Genomic DNA, 20,358 nt, shown 5'->3' on the forward strand with positions numbered 1-20,358 from the left:
TACAACTTGTAATCCTCTTTGTGTTATGTACCATTTCCTAGACTGAGTCACACTTGTATGATTCATTGTCTCTCCATAATGAGTGCTCTGACGCCCTACACTAGCAGCAGTAGTTCTATAAAACAAATTAAATGGATGTGAGAGAGGGGTTGTGGGAAGATGAGGGGTACTGGTTGAGCATGAAAGTGAAGGAATCTGTGAGCAAGGTGGTCACTGTAGCCCCGGGCACCACCAGTGCTGCTGCTAGCCCTGAGAGACTGAGTCAGTGATAACTGTAATTATGCTGTTTGAGATTGCTAGCACACCAATGTGGTAGTACTGTATAGAGGACAGGAGTTGGATTTCTGACTTCTAAGCTGTGATGAAAAGTGTTTATGTGGCCAAGCTACATTGGCCTGGCAATTTTATACTAACTGTTAGGAGAAACAAATGAATCTAATATCCGTGCAGCCCTGTCAAGTTTTCTAGGTCCATGTGTGATGTGCTGCTCTAGTCCAGGTTTTCCTCTGAATTCTGGGACTTGCAATTTATTTATTACATTATTAAACAGGAACACAAGTCCCAGAATTAAAAAGAAAAAAACCTGGACTGGAGTAGCAGGTCACGCAAGGACCTGGGAAAATGGCTGGATGGCCACAATACTGCAAACAGCTCAGCTGTAGCAGTCAAACAATGTGTAAATCATGTGTGAGGGTGAGGAGAATGTGTAATGGACTTCACTGCTTAGTTTTGCTCACTAGAAAATGTCATTCTAAGTGTAACACATCTGTCCAGTAAATGTCACTTATAAGTATAATGAAATCCTGAAAATGTCACACATACACAGCAATCTCAAACCGTGGAGGCTGTGGAAATGAGTTTAAAAAAAATATATATATATATAATGTATTTCTCCCATTTACTTCTATTGAAGCAGAGTCAATTTGAGAAGGGAGATAGCTAAAATAAAGCCATTTTTAGCATCAAAATCGGGAGGTTACCGCCTGAATTGGGTCTATTGGCATGTCTGACATACATAAAGCCGATTGGCTTTGCCGGTGCTTGTTTTATCCTCTAGCACATGCGCAGTTGCTTCCCACTTTAGAAAACGGACTCTATCCGTTGGTCGCTAGAACGGAAAATGTATATAATGAAGGTTCGTCTGTCACCCATGTTAGGTGTATATAAACCTATTTCCTCTGTAGGAATCTTCACCGAACACACGCTAAGGCATTTCTGTGAAAGTATTTGCATAATTTGTTTAATATAATCTGCTGGGTTTCTGTATAAAATGCTGGGTGTCCCACTTTCTTTTGGAGCACTGCAGCAGGCGCCCTTTAATTAGAAGGCAGACTGATTTACTTAAACTTACACTTTAAACTTCGGGACGATGAAAATAGCAATTTGTAGAAATGTCTCCAGCATTGCGAACGATGCTTCTTATGCCATTCGACCTGCTGCCCCTGCGGGCTGCTTTGGGAAACCCCGTGCTCTGCGCGTGCCATTAGCGAAGCTTCGGTCGGAGACGAGAGGAGTGTGCGCACTGTTTCGCGTCTGTTACAGACTTAAAGTAAGTCTACCAGACTGCATGTACTACTCCTATCGCTCTGTCTTGATTTGTTGCAACTATACGTCTCCCTACCGAGCCCAACTTAAGTGGATTATTCCAACGATCGCTAAAGGGTGGGTGTGAGCCATTCTTTGGGCCCATTCCGCACCCTGTTCGGTGGGGTTACAGTCGCGCCCCAAGAAAGCCGACAAGTGACGCAGCAAGGAGCCGTTCCCTTGTGGAGCTAGTCAGGAAATCGAAGCTCGCCTCCCTGTTAAGGACTTACGCACGCTCTCGTGGGACGTGCGCATTAAGTCAAGGACGGATACGTGCAGTGTTGTTCTTGTTTTTTTTTTTTTTTTTATGAAATATATATATAGGGGCGAGCTCGATTTGAAGATATTGGAGCGATATCCATAAGCAAAACAGTTCGTTACACAGGGACGCATTCATTTTGGGGGTATGCAAGGGGAGAATACGTGATGTGCTCACAATCCTAGGATGTTGAGCCGCCGCCGTGTCGAACGGTGTTGTTCAACTCCCAAAGTCGATAGCTCTGTCCGTTTCGCCACATCCTGTCCACTAATCCTTAAAACACATCGAAATGCTTTCGACCGGTATAATGTTTTTGGATTGGGCAGAGCTGGAAACCTGGCTATTTCCCATGCTAATATTAAGGTTTACTCCTCAATATTGTGGCTGTATGCAATTCATGGATCTGTTAGCACGTCTTGTGTTTAATTTGTCATGTGTGATGTGTTAATTTGCATGCACAGTATGGGTCTTGGGGTGCCAGGGCAAACAGAGGCCACTGAGCCGCAGTTGTCACAAGTTGATAGTTTTTCGCTTGTTCCCTGGGGCCCCAATAGTATATGGCCACAGTGATATAGTATTCTTAACTGGGTGACCAAGTGTTCTGCTTTATCCCTTTAATCTCTCATTGTACTGAGATAGACCAGCCTATGGTGTAATGAAGGGAGTGTTAGAGGTTTATATTTTCAGTGCATAAAACACAGCAAGCTAGGCCTCATTAGCAGGTAATCACGTGCCCTATACACATTTAATGAAAGTAACTAAATAAATATCTAGTTAGTGCTTCATGTGTGGAAACGTACTTTAATACCCACATAACCAAAATACTGTGCAGTAAATAATAGTAAACACAAAAATACACGTCTATACCTTACTAACGAGAGAACTTACCAAAAACGCTAAGCGGTACGGTTTCTGGCACCGTCGTTTTCACTTTGAGAGCACAATACCTAAACGAAGGGTGGGTGACCGCTTTGTACAGTGAGGAGGACGTTGCAAACACATTTGTGATTCCAGAACTTTAGAGTTGGCACAAGGCTTTGCCAATGTATTAGCAGCTCAAATAGATAATCCTTCAAAGAGTTAACACGCCTCTTAATACTCTGCAAGGCAAAATGTATCTGCTCACATTTCCGTTTTTAGAGATGTTCTAATAATTGTTGTGCGTGTTGATGCTTTGGCTATGCTGCTGCTCAGACCAAAGTGATGACCTCATCAAGCCCAAAAGAGATAGCAGACTCTTCCCCAAAGACTGGCAAACTAGAAAGGACAGTCAAGTGATAGGACATATCCATAGCCCAGTCACAGTCAATATGAGTCCAGTATCTCTCAGGATACTTATAGGGGAACTACAGACTGTTCTGATGCCAGCACATCAGAATCCTCACATAAGAGTACTTACATGAGACCCACTATACATGATTGTTATTTTAAGATGCTACGGATGCCTATAGGTTTTGGTGCTTAGACGGCAGCAAACTGTTGAAAAAGAGTGTGAAGGCATCTTTTGGCTGTATTGTATTAAGGATAATGAGAGATTTTTTTTGAGGGGATGGTGGTTTTTTGAAGGTTAAGAAAATGGGTGAGTACACTAGAAAACGTGGCTGAAGGTTGTGTACATTAAGGTTAATCAATGGTGGAATAGGAGGCAGTATCAATTTCTGTTTGGCGATGCTGATGAGGTTAGTGATAGCCTCTAAGCAGAAGTGGGCTCCATGAGAAAAAAGAAAAGGTCTCCCAAAAGTGCAGGATGATCATTGCTCCATTATTTAAAGCGCAGGTAATATGCCGAGCATACAATCTGGATTATGACAGATTTGAGACATTGGTGTAGGAGACAAGGTGAATCCTGCCCTCCTCGTGACTTATTGCCAGTCCTCCTCAGAGTATCCTTGAGACCTGCAAAATGACATCCAACTTCTGGGTCGCCGATTAGAGTAACTAAAGATATTGCATTGGGATCTGAGAAAAGCTTTGCACTACCATGACCAATCCCTTACCACTGTCGTTGTGATTCCAGTCAAGTACAGAATGAATCTGGGCTGCTTGGATGTAAGCATTAATATTAGGAAGGCGCATTTCCCTCTCAAGCATGCTGTGCAGCATCATTACTTTAGAGACTCTTGGTGCTTGTTCCTTCAAACAAAAGACAACAACCTCTTCTGGATTGATACTAGGTAGGACCTGCAAAGAAAATCTGTTTTATGCATGTTACCCATCCAATCCAAAAAGTCTCCAGCTTCCTCAGCGGCACAGGTCTTTATAGAAAGTTTGGAGAAGCAGATGTATGGTGCTCTGGTATAATTGAGATGATCTGTGTGCCACGTTAACACCCTGGTAGTGGCGTATAGAACTTGGCGTCCAAGCAAACCCAGTAGCCCCTGGGAGTTCGTGGGCCTTATGTTGACCCCTACACCCCCATGCAAACTGATTTTGAATAGTTCATTTTAACATCGACAACAGAAGCAAAGAAAATAAAATTCAGCCCTCAAGGCCGGGAAAGAGGCTTTCGGACCAGTTAGGAAACATAGGACATAATGTGCATACAATGCAGATTTGAATTAATGGCCATGTAAACGCAGCATTTGTGTAAGTAGGTTATGTTGAATTGTATGAATGTGGGTTCCATTGATAAAGCAAAATCAGATGTGAAATTGGGGCAACCCTGTCACGTTCCCCTCTTGATGGTGATAGGTGGTGAGAGCACACTGTTTATATTTTTTTAGTGGACTTTTTTTTATAGTTGGCTAGGATGAACCTTTTCATTTTTGGGCTCACAGATGTAGCGTATGGGTTCCTAGCAATGTATAGCCAATTTACGATGTTGGAGGCCTTCTCTGCATCAAGCGAGAGAAGAACCATTGGCTGCCTCCATAGGGTCACCTTGAGGCGAATGTTGTCCAGTGAATGCCATTTGTTAACAAAGCCCAGCAGCTGCAGGGATATCGGAGAAGGCCCAGGGGTGTGGAATTTAACAAAATATCTACTTGTCCATGGGACAGGTTGCTTCTTAAATCCACTTGTCCTGTAAAAAAAAATCTACTTGTCCTTTTGGTGCCATGTAGCGCAGTGACAACTTATGGCAGAAATCTAATTATGTAAGAGCTCTGATAATAGTCTCTCTGATTATGTCAGGGCTACTACTATAGTAGGGCTTGAATACTTGCAGTTTCAATCCCTACTATACCAATTTCCTTATTTTGCCACCTGTTCCGCAGATCTAGTTACTGTGGCTGGAGGAAGTAGTAATCAATAGTTCCAGGGCTGGAATGCCTTTGAGTCTGCAAACCTACTAACTTGTATGTTCTCAGGATTTTTCTCCAGCTCTTCTCTAATCTTTTACCATAACTAGAAAGATTGGAAATTTACTCCTGACAATGGCAGTGGTAGAAGTTCTTCCAGGGTTGGGAAAAAAAAGTGGTTGGAGGGAAAGCTCAATACATTTGCACTTGAGCAAATCTACACATGCATATTTGCTCGTACTAAAATACAGTTCACAAATATTTTCCAGGAGTACGATTTCCTGGTGTTCTTCTGTAAGTTCATGTGGATTCATGAAAGCCACTAGTTCAAAGACATATACCATGGCTGCACTTTTGTGACTTTCTTTAAGAATTGGGTCCCTAATTAGGTCTGGCGTGAACAAAAACATTTTTTGTTTTTATTAAATGTTTATTTCTCTATCTACTGGCTGGCTTTAATGTGAGTGATCGCATTTGGATCTTCCATAAGGAGCATATTGGCACATAAAGTAGTTTTTATTAGGTGCCAGGAACTACTGTGGCAATCAGTGGCATAATGAAACTGGAGGGCGCCCTCCTGCAAAGAACATGGAGCATCTGCCATGCGTGAGTCTGGGGGGAGGGGGGTCCCTGGGGGGGGGGGTCCTCCTGCACAGCAGGGGCAGCGGGGCCTTTGTTACGCCACTGGTGGCAGTGTGTGCTTTTTGAGACCAACATTTTTTTTTTTTGTTTTTTTGACAGTGTTTGTTACAATGGTGAGGACCTGGCAGCTCACACAACAATAAAGTGTTACAAAAGCCATGTCAAAACAAGACACACATTGATGAACCCAAAAGACTCACAACAAATGTCTGATTGGTTGGCTGTGCCAGTGCTTGCTTATGTTCATGCTTCCCATAATCTTGTTGAAAATGGTTACACTGGTTTTCCGGTAGGAATATTTCTTTTGAAATACTAGCATGCATCAACACATTTTACTAATCAACGCTTCATAGAAATAGCACCTCAAGTTTCATGGTAGCGAAATATTTGTTTCCTACTTGCATTTTTTGGGAAAATTTGAAAACAAAGAATCATCACTCCATCTAATCAGAGAGCATTCTGGCAGCATTATACTTAGCCTAATTTTGTTAAACCTTTCAAATGTGTGTGTACACGTTTTTTTTTATTTATATTTATAGCAATTTATATCTCTATATTTTTTTTAAATATTTTTCTTATTATTCAAAATTGTTCTAGCTTTATTATGTCATTTTGATTAGCTTTTTGAATGTGTTGTTTCACTTGTAAATAAGACACGTTTATTTATCTGTATAGTTTAGTGTGCATGTGGTATGTTTGATTTAGGTGCTTCGTATGTCTTTTCTATTTTCATGATTTAATGTATATTCTTTATGATTGTGTTATTATCGAACAATAAAGTATTTGTATTTATAAAATAAGTTTACATTAATTATGCAATGGTATTATTTTATCTGTGACCAAGCATCTAAGTATAGTAGTCTGATATCATGAGTATATAACTGGTCAGTAATATATAGTTACTATCATTCTAAACCATAGCGTTGGTACGTGAAGATGATCGTATCTTCATGCTTATTTGAGTAGCTCTATTAGTAGTTTTTCTCTACATTGGTTATTTCCCTGCTTGAGCTACGCTTATTAGTTCAGGGAATCCCCTTATTATTATTTCTCCAAGGACCTACTGGCCCAGCAAGCATTTTATAGCCTCTTTGATCTGTTTACTAGAAATATCCTCCTCCAGCAATGTAAAGTCACAGAATCATTCCACTGAGTGGAGGCATCTATTTAACCACTTCGCTGCCAGGCCTTTTCCCCCTCCTGTGCCAGGCCTTTTTTTGCCTATTTGGGGTAGTTCGCGCTTAGGCCCTCATAACTTTTTGTCCACATAAGCTAACCAAGCCAAATTTGCGTCCTTTTTTTCCAACATCCTAGCGATTCTAAAGGTACCCAGACTTTGTGGGTTCCCCTGAAGGAGGCCAAGAAATTGGCCAAAATACAGTGAAAATTTCGTTTTTTTTCAAAAAAATTGGAAAAAGGGGCTGCAGAAGAAGGCTTGTGGTTTTTCCCCTGAAAATGGCATCAACAAAGGGTTTGCGGTGCTAAACTCAGCAGCTTCCCAGCTTTCAGGAACAGGCAGACTTGAATCCGAAAACCCAATTTTTCAACACAATTTTGGCATTTTACTGGGGCATACACCATTTGTGCAATTTTTTGTGCTTTCAGCCTCCTTCCAGTCAGTGACCGGAATGGTCATGAAACCAATGCTGGATCCCAGAAACCTAAACATTTCTGAAAAGTAGACAAAATTCTGAATTCAGCAAGGGGTAATTTGTGTAGATCCTACAAGGGTTTCCTACAGAAAATAACAGCTGAAAAAGAAAAATATTGAAATTGAGGTGAAAAAAACATCAATTTTTCTCTACTTTTTACTCTGTAACTTTTCCCTGCAATGTCAGATTATCGAAAGCAATATACTGTTACGTCTGCTGGACTCCTCTGGTTGCGGGGCTATATAGGGTTTGTAGGTTCATCAAGAACCCGAGGAACCCAGAGCCAATAAATGACCTGCACCCTGCAGTGCGTTTTCATTCTATACCGGGTATACAGTAATTCATTTGCTGAAATATAAGGAGTAAAAAATAGCTATCAAGAAAACCTTTGCATTTCCAAAAAGGGCACAAGATAAGGTGTTGAGGAGCAGTGGTTATTTGCACATCTCTGAATTCCGGGGTGACCATAGTAGCACGTGAATTACATGGAATTTCTCAAATAGATGTCTTTTTTACACACACCCCTATATTTGGAAGGAATAAATGTAGAGAAAGACAAGGGGCAATAACACTTGTTTTGCTATTCTATGTTCCCCCAAGTCTCCCGATAAAAATGATACCTCACTTGTTTGGGTAGGCCTAGCGCCCGCGACAGGATATGCCCCAAAACACAACGTGGACACATCACAGAACACAGAGCTGTTTTTAGCAAAGTGACTACCTGTAGATTTTGGCCTCTAGCTCAGCCGGCACCTAGGGAAACCTACCAAACCTGTGCATTTCTGAAAACTAGAGACCTAGGGGAATCCAAGGAGGGGTGACTTGTGTGGCTCGGACCAGGTTCTGTTACCCAGAATCCTTTGCAAACCTCAAAATTTGGCTAAAAAAACACATGTTCCTCACATTTCTGTGGCAGAAAGTTCTGGAATCTGAGAGGAGCGACAAATTTCCTTCCACCCAGCATTCCCCCACGTCTCCCGATAAAAATGATACCTCACTTGTTTGGGTAGGCCTAGCGCCCGCGACAGGATATGCCCCAAAACACAACCTGGACACATCACAGAAAACAGAGCTGTTTTTAGCAAAGTGACTACCTGTAGATTTTGGCCTCTAGCTCAGCCGCCACCTAGGGAAACCTACCAAACCTGTGCATTTCTGAAAACTAGAGACCTAGGGGAATCCAAGGAGGGGTGACTTGTGTGGCTCGGACCAGGTTCGGTTACCCAGAATCCTTTGCAAACCTCAAAATTTGGCTAAAAAAACACATGTTCCTCACATTTCTGTGGCAGAAAGTTCTGGAATCTGAGAGGAGCCACAAATTTCCTTCCACCTAGCGTTCCCCCACGTCTCCCGATAAAAATGATACCTCACTTGTGTGGGTAGGCCTAGCGCCCGCGACAGGATATGCCCCAAAACACAACGTGGACATATCACAGAAAACAGAGCTGTTTTTAGCAAAGTGACTACCTGTAGATTTTGGCCTCTAGCTCAGCCGCCACCTAGGGAAACCTACCAAACCTGTGCATTTCTGAAAACTAGAGACCTAGGGGGATCCAAGGAGGGGTGACTTGCGGGGCTCGGACCAGGTTCTGTTACCCAGAATCCTTTGCAAACCTCAAAATTTGGCTAAAAAAACACATGTTCCTCACATTTCTGTGGCAGAAAGTTCTGGAATCTGAGAGGAGCCACAAATTTCCTTCCACCCAGCGTTCCCCCACGTCTCCCGATAAAAATGATACCTCACTTGTGTGGGTAGGCCTAGCGCCCGCGACAGGATATGCCCCAAAACACAACGTGGACATATCACAGAAAACAGAGCTGTTTTTAGCAAAGTGACTACCTGTAGATTTTGGCCTCTAGCTCAGCCGCCACCTAGGGAAACCTACCAAACCTATGCATTTCTGAAAACTAGAGACCTAGGGGAATCCAACGAGGGGTGACTTGTGTGGCTCGGACGAGGTTCTGTTACCCAGAATCCTTTGCAAACCTCAAAATTTGGCTAAAAAAACACATGTCCCTCACATTTCTGTGGCAGAAAGTTCTGGAATCTGAGAGGAGCTACAAATTTCCTTCCACCCAGCATTCCCCCAAGTCTCCCGATAAAAATGATACCTCACTTGCGTGGGTAGGCCTAGCGCCGGCGACAGGAAACACCCCAAAGCGTAACGTGGACACATCCTAAATTTTGGGAAAAAACAGAGGTGTTTTTTGCGAAGTGCCTACCTGTAGATTTTGGCCTCTAGCTCAGCCGGCACCTAGGGAAACCTACCAAACCTGTGCATTTCTGAAAACTAGAGACCTAGGGGAATCCAAGGAGGGGTGACTTGCGGGGCTCGGACCAGGTTCTGTTTCCCAGAATCCTTTGCAAACCTCAAAATTTGGCTAAAAAAACACATGTTCCTCACATTTCTGTGGCAGAAAGTTCTGGAATCTGAGAGGAGCTACAAATTTCCTTCCACCCAGCGTTCCCCCACGTCTCCCGATAAAAATGATACCTCACTTGTGTGGGTAGGCCTAGCGCCCGCGACAGGATATGCCCCAAAACACAACGTGGACATATCACAGAAAACAGAGCTGTTTTTAGCAAAGTGACTACCTGTAGATTTTGGCCTCTAGCTCAGCAGCCACCTAGGGAAACCTACCAAACCTGTGCATTTCTGAAAACTAGAGACCTAGGGGGATCCAAGGAGGGGTGACTTGCGGGGCTCGGACCAGGTTCTGTTACCCAGAATCCTTTGCAAACCTCAAAATTTGGCTAAAAAAACACATGTCCCTCACATTTCTGTGGCAGAAAGTTCTGGAATCTGAGAGGAGCTACAAATTTCCTTCCACCCAGCGTTCCCCCAAGTCTCCCGATAAAAATGATACCTCACTTGCGTGGGTAGGCCTAGCGCCGGCGACAGGAAACACCCCAAAGCGCAACGTGGACACATCCTAAATTTTGGAAAAAAACAGAGGTGTTTTTTGCGAAGTGCCTACCTGTAGATTTTGGCCTCTAGCTCAGCCGGCACCTAGGGAAACCTACCAAACCTGTGCATTTCTGAAAACTAGAGACCTAGGGGAATCCAACGAGGGGTGACTTGTGTGGCTCGGACGAGGTTCTGTTACCCAGAATCCTTTGCAAACCTCAAAATTTGGCTAAAAAAACACATGTCCCTCACATTTCTGTGGCAGAAAGTTCTGGAATCTGAGAGGAGCTACAAATTTCCTTCCACCCAGCATTCCCCCAAGTCTCCCGATAAAAATGATACCTCACTTGCGTGGGTAGGCCTAGCGCCGGCGACAGGAAACACCCCAAAGCGTAACGTGGACACATCCTAAATTTTGGAAAAAAACAGAGGTGTTTTTTGCGAAGTGCCTACCTGTAGATTTTGGCCTCTAGCTCAGCCGGCACCTAGGGAAACCTACCAAACCTGTGCATTTCTGAAAACTAGAGACCTAGGGGAATCCAAGGAGGGGTGACTTGCGGGGCTCGGACCAGGTTCTGTTTCCCAGAATCCTTTGCAAACCTCAAAATTTGGCTAAAAAAACACATGTTCCTCACATTTCTGTGGCAGAAAGTTCTGGAATCTGAGAGGAGCTACAAATTTCCTTCCACCCAGCGTTCCCCCACGTCTCCCGATAAAAATGATACCTCACTTGTGTGGGTAGGCCTAGCGCCCGCGACAGGATATGCCCCAAAACACAACGTGGACATATCACAGAAAACAGAGCTGTTTTTAGCAAAGTGACTACCTGTAGATTTTGGCCTCTAGCTCAGCAGCCACCTAGGGAAACCTACCAAACCTGTGCATTTCTGAAAACTAGAGACCTAGGGGGATCCAAGGAGGGGTGACTTGCGGGGCTCGGACCAGGTTCTGTTACCCAGAATCCTTTGCAAACCTCAAAATTTGGCTAAAAAAACACATGTCCCTCACATTTCTGTGGCAGAAAGTTCTGGAATCTGAGAGGAGCTACAAATTTCCTTCCACCCAGCGTTCCCCCAAGTCTCCCGATAAAAATGATACCTCACTTGCGTGGGTAGGCCTAGCGCCGGCGACAGGAAACACCCCAAAGCGCAACGTGGACACATCCTAAATTTTGGAAAAAAACAGAGGTGTTTTTTGCGAAGTGCCTACCTGTAGATTTTGGCCTCTAGCTCAGCCGGCACCTAGGGAAACCTACCAAACCTGTGCATTTCTGAAAACTAGAGACCTAGGGGAATCCAAGGAGGGGTGACTTGTGGGGCTCGGACCAGGTTCTGTTACCCAGAATCCTTTGCAAACCTCAAAATTTGGCTAAAAAAACACATGTTCCTCACATTTCTGTGGCAGAAAGTTCTGGAATCTGAGAGGAGCTACAAATTTCCTTCCACCCAGCGTTCCCCCACGTCTCCCGATAAAAATGATACCTCACTTGTGTGGGTAGGCCTAGCGCCCGCGACAGGATATGCCCCAAAACACAACGTGGACATATCACAGAAAACAGAGCTGTTTTTAGCAAAGTGACTACCTGTAGATTTTGGCCTCTAGCTCAGCCGCCACCTAGGGAAACCTACCAAACCTGTGCATTTCTGAAAACTAGAGACCTAGGGGGATCCAAGGAGGGGTGACTTGCGGGGCTCGGACCAGGTTCTGTTACCCAGAATCCTTTGCAAACCTCAAAATTTGGCTAAAAAAACACATGTTCCTCACATTTCTGTGGCAGAAAGTTCTGGAATCTGAGAGGAGCCACAAATTTCCTTCCACCCAGCGTTCCCCCACGTCTCCCGATAAAAATGATACCTCACTTGTGTGGGTAGGCCTAGCGCCCGCGACAGGATATGCCCCAAAACACAACGTGGACATATCACAGAAAACAGAGCTGTGTTTAGCAAAGTGACTACCTGTAGATTTTGGCCTCTAGCTCAGCCGCCACCTAGGGAAACCTACCAAACCTGTGCATTTCTGAAAACTAGAGACCTAGGGGGATCCAAGGAGGGGTGACTTGCGGGGCTCGGACCAGGTTCTGTTACCCAGAATCCTTTGCAAACCTCAAAATTTGGCTAAAAAAACACATGTTCCTCACATTTCTGTGGCAGAAAGTTCTGGAATCTGAGAGGAGCTACAAATTTCCTTCCACCCAGCGTTCCCCCAAGTCTCCCGATAAAAATGATACCTCACTTGCGTGGGTAGGCCTAGCGCCTGCGACAGGAAACACCCCAAAGCGCAACGTGGACACATCCACAATTTTGGGAGAAAACAGTGCCTACCTGTGGATTTTGGCCTGTAGCTCACCCGGCGCCTAGGGAAACCTACCAAACCAGTGCATTTCTGAAAACTAGAGACCTAGGGGAATCCAAGGAGGGGTGACTTGCGGGGCTCGGACCAGGTTCTGTTACCCAGAATCCTTTGCAAACCTCAAAATTTGGCTAAAAAAACACATGTTCCTCACATTTCTGTGGCAGAAAGTTCTGGAATCTGATAGGAGCCACAAATTTCCTTCCACCCAGCGTTCCCCCAAGTCTCCCGATAAAAATGATACCTCACTTGTGTGGGTGGCCCAGGTGCCTGCAACATAATAAGGCCCAAAACCTGAAGGGATAGAAGGGATAGCACAGCAAGTTTATAAGGGCATATTCTTTTATACATCTTTAGACGGACTCTACTTTGGGGACCCACATAAGTGAGGTGTCATTTTACTTGGGAGACTGAGGGGAAAACTGGGGAGTAGGAATTTTGTGCTGGAGCGGTGATCCTACTAAGAAAAATCAGGAAAATATGCTTTTTTATGCAAATTGTGAGGTTTACAGAGGAGTCTGGGTAAGAAAATGTTGGGGGAGCCACACAAGCCACACCTCCCTAGACTCCTTGGGGTGCCTAGTTTTAAAAAGTTTCTGGGTTTTGTAGGTTTCCCTACATGACGGCCGCACCCAGGACCAAAAACATAGGTGGGCCCTCCCCCCCAAACACAGGTATTTTTGGAATATATCACTTTGATGTGTGCACATACGTCTGTGATGTGCCAAACACTAAAATTGTGAAAAGAAACACACTTCGGTTATGTGAAGAAGACCCCTCACCCACCAACCAAGTTGGTGGCATGCTTCATCATCGGGGTCCCACCTGAGGCACCTAGCGTGTCTCAAGTGTGCTGCGACGCCTGATTACAGCGGAGCAGGTTTTGTCATTTGTACCACACATACTGGTTGGATTTGGCACGAGGGTGAGTGATGGTTCAGTAGATCAAATTTTATTAACAAGAGATTTCACAAAAGTGAAATGCACTGGTAATAACTGAAAGGCCAAAAAACTGAACCAATGACTCACAGCTCGTGAGCTGTAAAGCCACGACAAGGCACCAACCGCTTTACAGTCCATTCACACACCTTTCATACATGACATGCACTAGACCATTCACGCCGCCATCACTTTCATACGCCCACATGCCTGATACAGCAATCACACCAGCTGATGAGTGTGTGGACTGGCGTTTGGCCGGCACTGCCAGCCAAGCGCCACACCGCCAGCCCAGCGCCACCCCACACACACCGCCTGCCCAGCGCCACCCCACACACACCGCCAGCCCAGCGCCACCCCACACACACCGCCATCCAAGCGCCACCCCACACACACCGCCAGCCAAGCGCCACCACACCCACGCCGCCAGCCAAGCGCCACTCTACACATGCCATCCCCTTTTTTTTGTTTTTAAACAACAAAGAAACCACTAATCATAAATTAGTACAAAACTACAAACACAAAAGCTCTAACTGAATACATGACTAATGCCAACCGTGAAACCGAACATATAAAAATATAAAACACCAGTTTACGCTCACGGAATTTCCCAATAATTCTTCTGTGTGTGGTAGCTCCTGAAACAGCCACCCACACACAGCCCAGGCTTTGAAGGACAATCAGGGCAGTACATCCTAGTCTCCTTCCTGATACCTCTTCGAGCACAGACTCTACATCTCTTAGCAGGAAAGTTTTTTTTGGCCGTGGGAGGAATGTGCTCAGCAAAGTGACGATCTTTCAATCTAGCCACATCCTCCACCGCTGCTTCTCTAGGAACTCTTGCCTGTTCCAGCACAACAAGGCTAGCTATGATAGACTCCTGAAATTTCACAAATGTCATCCTTGACTCTGGAGAACTATCCTTAAACACAACAAAAGCATTAAAAGTTGCCAAGTGGAACAAGTGAAGCGCTAATTTCTTATACCACACATAAGACTTACGAGCAGCAGTGTAAGGTTCTAACCTCTGATCTACTCTATCAACACCACCCATGTGCTTATTATAGTCTAAGATGCACACAGGTTTGCGCACTTCGGCAACCTGACCCCAAACAGCCACAGGTGAAGTACTCTCATCATGGATGGTGCTTAGCATGTATACATCCCTCTTGTCTACAAATTTCAGAGCTAGCAGCTCATCATTCCGCAAGGCACTGCACTGTCCCTTCTCAAGTTTTTTACAGACAAGCTCTTTTGGATAGCCTTTCCGATTAGAGCGGATTGTGCCACAAGCAACAGTGTCCACTCTGAACAACTCCTTGAACAACCGAACTCCAGTGTAGAAGTTATCTACATATAAATGGTGACCTTTGTTAAACAGTCGTCTACCAAGTTCCCACACAATTTTCTCACTAACTCCAAAAGTGGGAGGACAACCAGGGGGGTCAATATTGGAATCCCTACCAGTGTAGACCCGGAAATTATAAACATATCCTGTACTACTTTCTGACAGCATATACAATTTAATTCCATACCGTGCCCTCTTGCTAGGAATGTACTGCCTAAAAACCAAACGACCCTTGAACAGGACCAAAGACTCATCTACAGATATTTCTTTCCCTGGAACATAGATCTCTGAAAACCGATCTACCAAATGATCAAGGACAGGTCTAATCTTAAAAAGACGGTCAGAATCAGGATGATCTCGTGGCAAGGCTAAAGCATTATCTACAAAATGCAACATCCGAAGAAGAAGCTCATACCGGTTACGACTCATGATGGCAGGAAATATAGCAGTTGCCATCAAGGGACTAGTACACCAATATGAAGACAGCGACGGCTTCCTTATCAGCCCCATCAAAAAAGTTAAACCCAAGAACTTTTTCAACTCTTCCAGATTTGTGGGAATCCACCGGCTAGCTCTAGAGTGTGGCCTAAGTCTGGCAGCGTTGTCCCTCAAAAACTGCTCTGCATCCAAATTAGTCTGCTCAACAATCTCTTCCAAAAATATATCGTCCATAAACAACTCAAAAAAGTTGACGGGCAAAAAGTTTTCCGTATTAACTCGACACCCTGGAAAACCAGTAAACGCAGGCAACTGTGGCTGCTCCATGTTTGGTGCAACCCATGCGTCAGGTCTTCCAATGGGAAGCCTTTCAGCCGCTGGCTCCTGCACCATTGGCACATCACTGTCCTCCTCTAAAACAGGCCCTTCATCAGCACTGAGAGTGGCTTCATCATCAGATGATTCATCTCTGACAGAAAATTCACTTCCAGAATCCTGCACTTCCTCCTCTGCCTCAGATGCAGAATCAGTCTCATATTCATGGTCAGAAGATGACTCAAAAAGCACACTAACAACCTGCTGAGCGGTCATCCTACGGCTGGCCATGATCCTTCCTACTAAAATTAACTGGACAAATACACCACCAACAACCAGCACTGTGTAAGATAAGTAACAAAGTATAGGTTTATCACTAAGAATTATAAACTCAAAAACTATACTGCTCACTTGCCTGAAAAAGCTTGACTCACCAGCAACTACTCTGCACAGCCACAGCAATCACCAACGATATCCCACTAAAAAGAGAAAAAAAAAAGCAAATTAGACATAAGACAACACAATAATCATTGTGCATAACTCTAAGGACAATTTCACACACAATCCTGCATTCAGTACACCACCTACAAACATGTCATTCATGCATTGCAACAATACTCACTTGGAGTAAATTTATTTACTTACCTAAAACATGCAACTACGCAAACCGCAGGACAACTACTGCCAAAACTGCAACAAGCCACAGCAAAGTCAGCAAAAGCTTTGAACTAAAACAAAAAGGAGAAAAACTGTTATTATCATAAAAGCAAATACTTTGCCAGTTGACAAACACTCCGCCACTAACCATTTTTTCATTTTCCCCTGTGTCTAGTCTTCTCTGCTTGGGGGAAGATGGGCCTAAAAAAAAATAGGCCAATCTACCCCCAAGGGGAGGGGGCAGAAATCGCCCAGATTACATTGCACCTTTTGGGGGGGGCGACCCTTGCCCAAGGGGCCACACCCCCACACAAAGCACACACACACACACATAGTATCCCTGGCGCTATGGGGATTCTGCCCCCCTTGGGGACAGAAAGGCCTAAAAAATAGGCATATCTGCCCCCTAGGGGGGCAGAACTGCCCAAAAATACATGTGGGCCCCTCGGGGCGACCCTTGCCCAAGGGGCCGCCCCCCAACACAAAAAATAAAAACCAACAATAAAATCCCTGGTGTCTAGTGGCTTTCTGCCCCCCTTGGGGGCAGATCGGCGTAAAAATAGGGCCAATCTGCCCCCAAGGGGGGCAGAAACGACGATAAATACATTGCGCCCCCGGGGGGAGCGACCCTTGCCCAAGGGGCCACCCCCCAACACAAAGCACACATACAAACATATCTTTCTGGCGCTATTGGGATTCTGCCCCCCTTGGGGGCAGAAAGGCCTAAAAAAAATAGGCCTCTCTGCCCCCAAGGGGGGCAGAACTGCCCAAAAATACATGTGGGCCCATGGGGGCGACCCTTGCCCAAGGGGCCACCCCCCAACACAAAAAATAAAAATCAACAATAAAATCCCTGGTGTCTAGTGGCATTCTGCCCCCCTTGGGGGCAGATCGGCCTAAAAATAGGGCCAATCTGCCCCCAGGGGGGGCAGAAACGACGTAAAATACATTTGCCCCTAAAGGGGAGCGACCCTTGCCCAAGGGGCCGCCCCCAACACAAAAAATACAAATCAACAATAAAATCCCTGGTGTCTAGTGGCTTTCTGCCCCCCTTGGGGGCAGATCGGCCTAAAAATAGGGCCAATCTGCCCCCAGGGGGGGCAGAAACGACGTAAAATACATGTGCCCCCAAAGGGGAGCGACCCTTGCCCAAGGGGCCGCCCCCCAACACAAAAAATACAAAGAAACAATAAAATCCCTGGTGTCTAGTGGCTTTCTGCCCCCCTTGGGGGCAGATCGGCCTAAAAATAGGGCCAATCTGCCCCCAGGGGGGGCAGAAACGACGTAAAATGCATGTGCCCCCAAAGGGGAGCGACCCTTGCCCAAGGGGTCGCTCCCCTACACTAATATTCACACACACACACACACATACTGAAATCCCTGGTGTCTAGTGGGCATTCCTGCTGCCCGATCGCATCGCGATCGGGCAGCAGGAATGCTCAAAGAGACATCGAGGGAAAGGAAAACCCTTTCCTTTCCCTCGATGCCTCTCTGAGAGCACCCCCACCCCGCACGAAGGTGAAAAACTCACCTTCTCCCTTAGACGCGCTGGAAGCAAATGGCTTCCAGCGCGTCTTTCCCCCTTTCCCTGAAATCAGCGCGCGATCGCGCGCTGACGTCATGGGGGGGGTGGGGGGGGGGGGGGCGTGAAAGGGCCTGGGGGTGTTGGGGGGCGGCCCTCGGGGTAAGCGCTAGCGCTTCCCCCGACTGCCAGTCCCAGGACGTATGCCATGGACGTAACCATTACGTCCGTGGCGGGGAAGGGGTTAAGAAACCTGTTGTTCCTGTTATGCGACTATTCTGTGAACAGCCTAGAGTAAAAATATGTAAATGTCTTCTTCTTTTTTCCAGCATATCAGTGTGGCACCGACCCTGCTCATTCTAATTTTATTAATATGATTTCTAGTACGTATCTGCTGACGCTTACGTGCTAAAAGCCTGCCTTATCTTCCTTCTCACAGTAGGATTGGTGAACAAACAACAGCTTCTTTGCACATTTTGCATTAAAATTTGCTCTTGCTCTCCCCGAATGCTGTGGGATTCCCTATTGGTTCTTAAAGAGGAGTTTGTTTTACATAAGAATTCTCTATCAACAATTTATACCAGCTACTCATTGGAGTGTTGCGTCGCTAAATGAACTGCAACAGTTTACCCCATCCACTAAGTAAGGCCCTCAAAAGGCCTGATTGAATAGCCAAGCTTTCACAGCTTTCCTAAAGAGATAGTTCCCCCTGATCTTGCGACAGTGAAGTGGGATTTGGCTCCATGCTTGAGCTGCCAGATAATAGAAAGATGCCCTTCGCCATTTCTTTTTTGTTACTTAGCACCAATAGTAAGTTGGTGTCAGACAGACAGCTCTAGGCCGGATGATGATGCTTTAGCCCCATCAAAAGATAGTGGGGGCCTGTGCCATAGAAAGCTATGTGAGCCAAGACTAAGGGGGTCATTCTGACCTTGGCGGAGGCCGTCCGCCAAGGTACCGCCGTCAGAACACCGCACCGCGGTCGAAAGACCGCGGCGGTGATTCTGACATTTGCCCTGGGCTGGCGGGCGGCCGCCAAAAGACCGCCCGCCAGCCCAGGGCAAATCAACCTTCCCACTAGGATGCCGGCTCAGAATTGAGCCGGCGGAGTGGGAAGGTGCGACGGGTGCAGTTGCACCTGTCGCGTATTTCAGTGTCTGCTGGGCAGACACTGAAATACTTTTTGGGGCCCTCTTACGGGGGCCCCTGCCGTGCCCATGCCATTGGCATGGGCACGGCAGGGGGCCCCGCGGCACCCCCTACCGCCATCCTGTTCATGGCGGGAGAGCCGCCATGAACAGGATGGCGGTAGGGGGTGTCACGCTCCGCCGCCATGGAGGATTCAGACGGGCAGCGGAAAGTCGGCGGTACACCGCCGACTTTCCGTTTCTGGCCGCGGCTGAACCGCTGCGGTCAGAATGCCCAGCGGTGCACCGCCAGCCTGTTGGCGGTGCTACCGCCGACCTCCGCCATGGCGGTAATTACCGCCATGGTCAGAATGACCCCCTAAGTGCTTTAGGGCAGTTTCCATCTCTTAACCTCTTCTGTTTGCGAAGTCTACCAAATGCTGCCTCATGGGAGATCAGTCCTTCTGTATGACTGCCTTTTCAGCATCCCACGGTACATTAAGACTCGCTTCTTCACATTAGTTCTCCTTAAGATATAAATTGATAACTCCTCTTATCTGTATCACAGAGTCTCCTAGAGCTATATCATTATTCATCCAAGGCCTTCGGATTGGAGTTGGTGGGGATTTAGGACAGTAGGTCTCTTGACACCAGAAAAAAGTCAGTACATGTTCAAGATCTGTGAACATTGGACTAGAACATATAATCCCTCTCCCTCTCATGTTGGATTCTCCAGACATCAGTGAGGCCCAGATATGAGGATGTTGGGGTGTTCGGAATTGTGTAGCCAGACTGAGATTATCTCAGGATTAAGAACAGAATTGAAATCGCCCCCTAAGAGAAGTTTACCCTGTGAAAGTGAACTGTTCCAGGAAGGAGTTCTGTGTTGAGCTCTTCTTCACTTAATTCAGGGCATATGGGGAGAATAGCGTAACATTCTTACCACTCACCCCCCTTGCAATCCCAGCATATATAACCCAAGTAGTCCCAACATATCTGACCGCCGTATCGGAGCATTTGGCAGCTCGCTGAAAACTAAGACCACGCTTCAGAAGTACTTCCCTCATCTTGGTGGAATATAGAGAGTGAAACTAAAGGGGAGCCAGTAGTAACGTAAACAAGATGGGCCCTTGGACTCTAGTTTTTCTTTCTTTCAATAAACAATAGCAATTTCCAACTCTTCTATTTAATCATTTAATCATTGCAAGAGAGCCTTCTCTTGATTAGAGGGGTTTGCTCCTGGGCTTTCAGTGTAATATTATGATAGCCCTGTCTCTGTGGAGATCCAACTGATGGTATGTGCTCAAGGAAGGTTGATGCTGTACCAAAGGGGTGGGCATCACCCTGCTCTGTGTGCCACTCCATGGATGAAAAAAAC

General features: G+C 45.8%; 1 protein-coding gene across 1 annotated transcript in view; it reads left to right on the plus strand.

Moving 5' to 3' along the window:
• The first annotated feature begins 1,426 nt into the window (after positions 1 to 1,426).
• The window catches only part of LOC138300087 (large ribosomal subunit protein P2-like), a 70,272-nt gene continuing 51,340 nt past the window's right edge, over positions 1,427 to 20,358 (plus strand). Inside the window, exon 1 of the mRNA XM_069238975.1 lies at positions 1,427 to 1,549. The gene's annotated coding sequence lies outside the window, so the exon portion shown is untranslated. The remainder of the gene's footprint in view (positions 1,550 to 20,358) is intronic.

The sequence above is a fragment of the Pleurodeles waltl genome, chromosome 6, assembly GCF_031143425.1.
Source record: "Pleurodeles waltl isolate 20211129_DDA chromosome 6, aPleWal1.hap1.20221129, whole genome shotgun sequence".
Lineage (NCBI taxonomy): Eukaryota > Metazoa > Chordata > Amphibia > Caudata > Salamandridae > Pleurodeles > Pleurodeles waltl.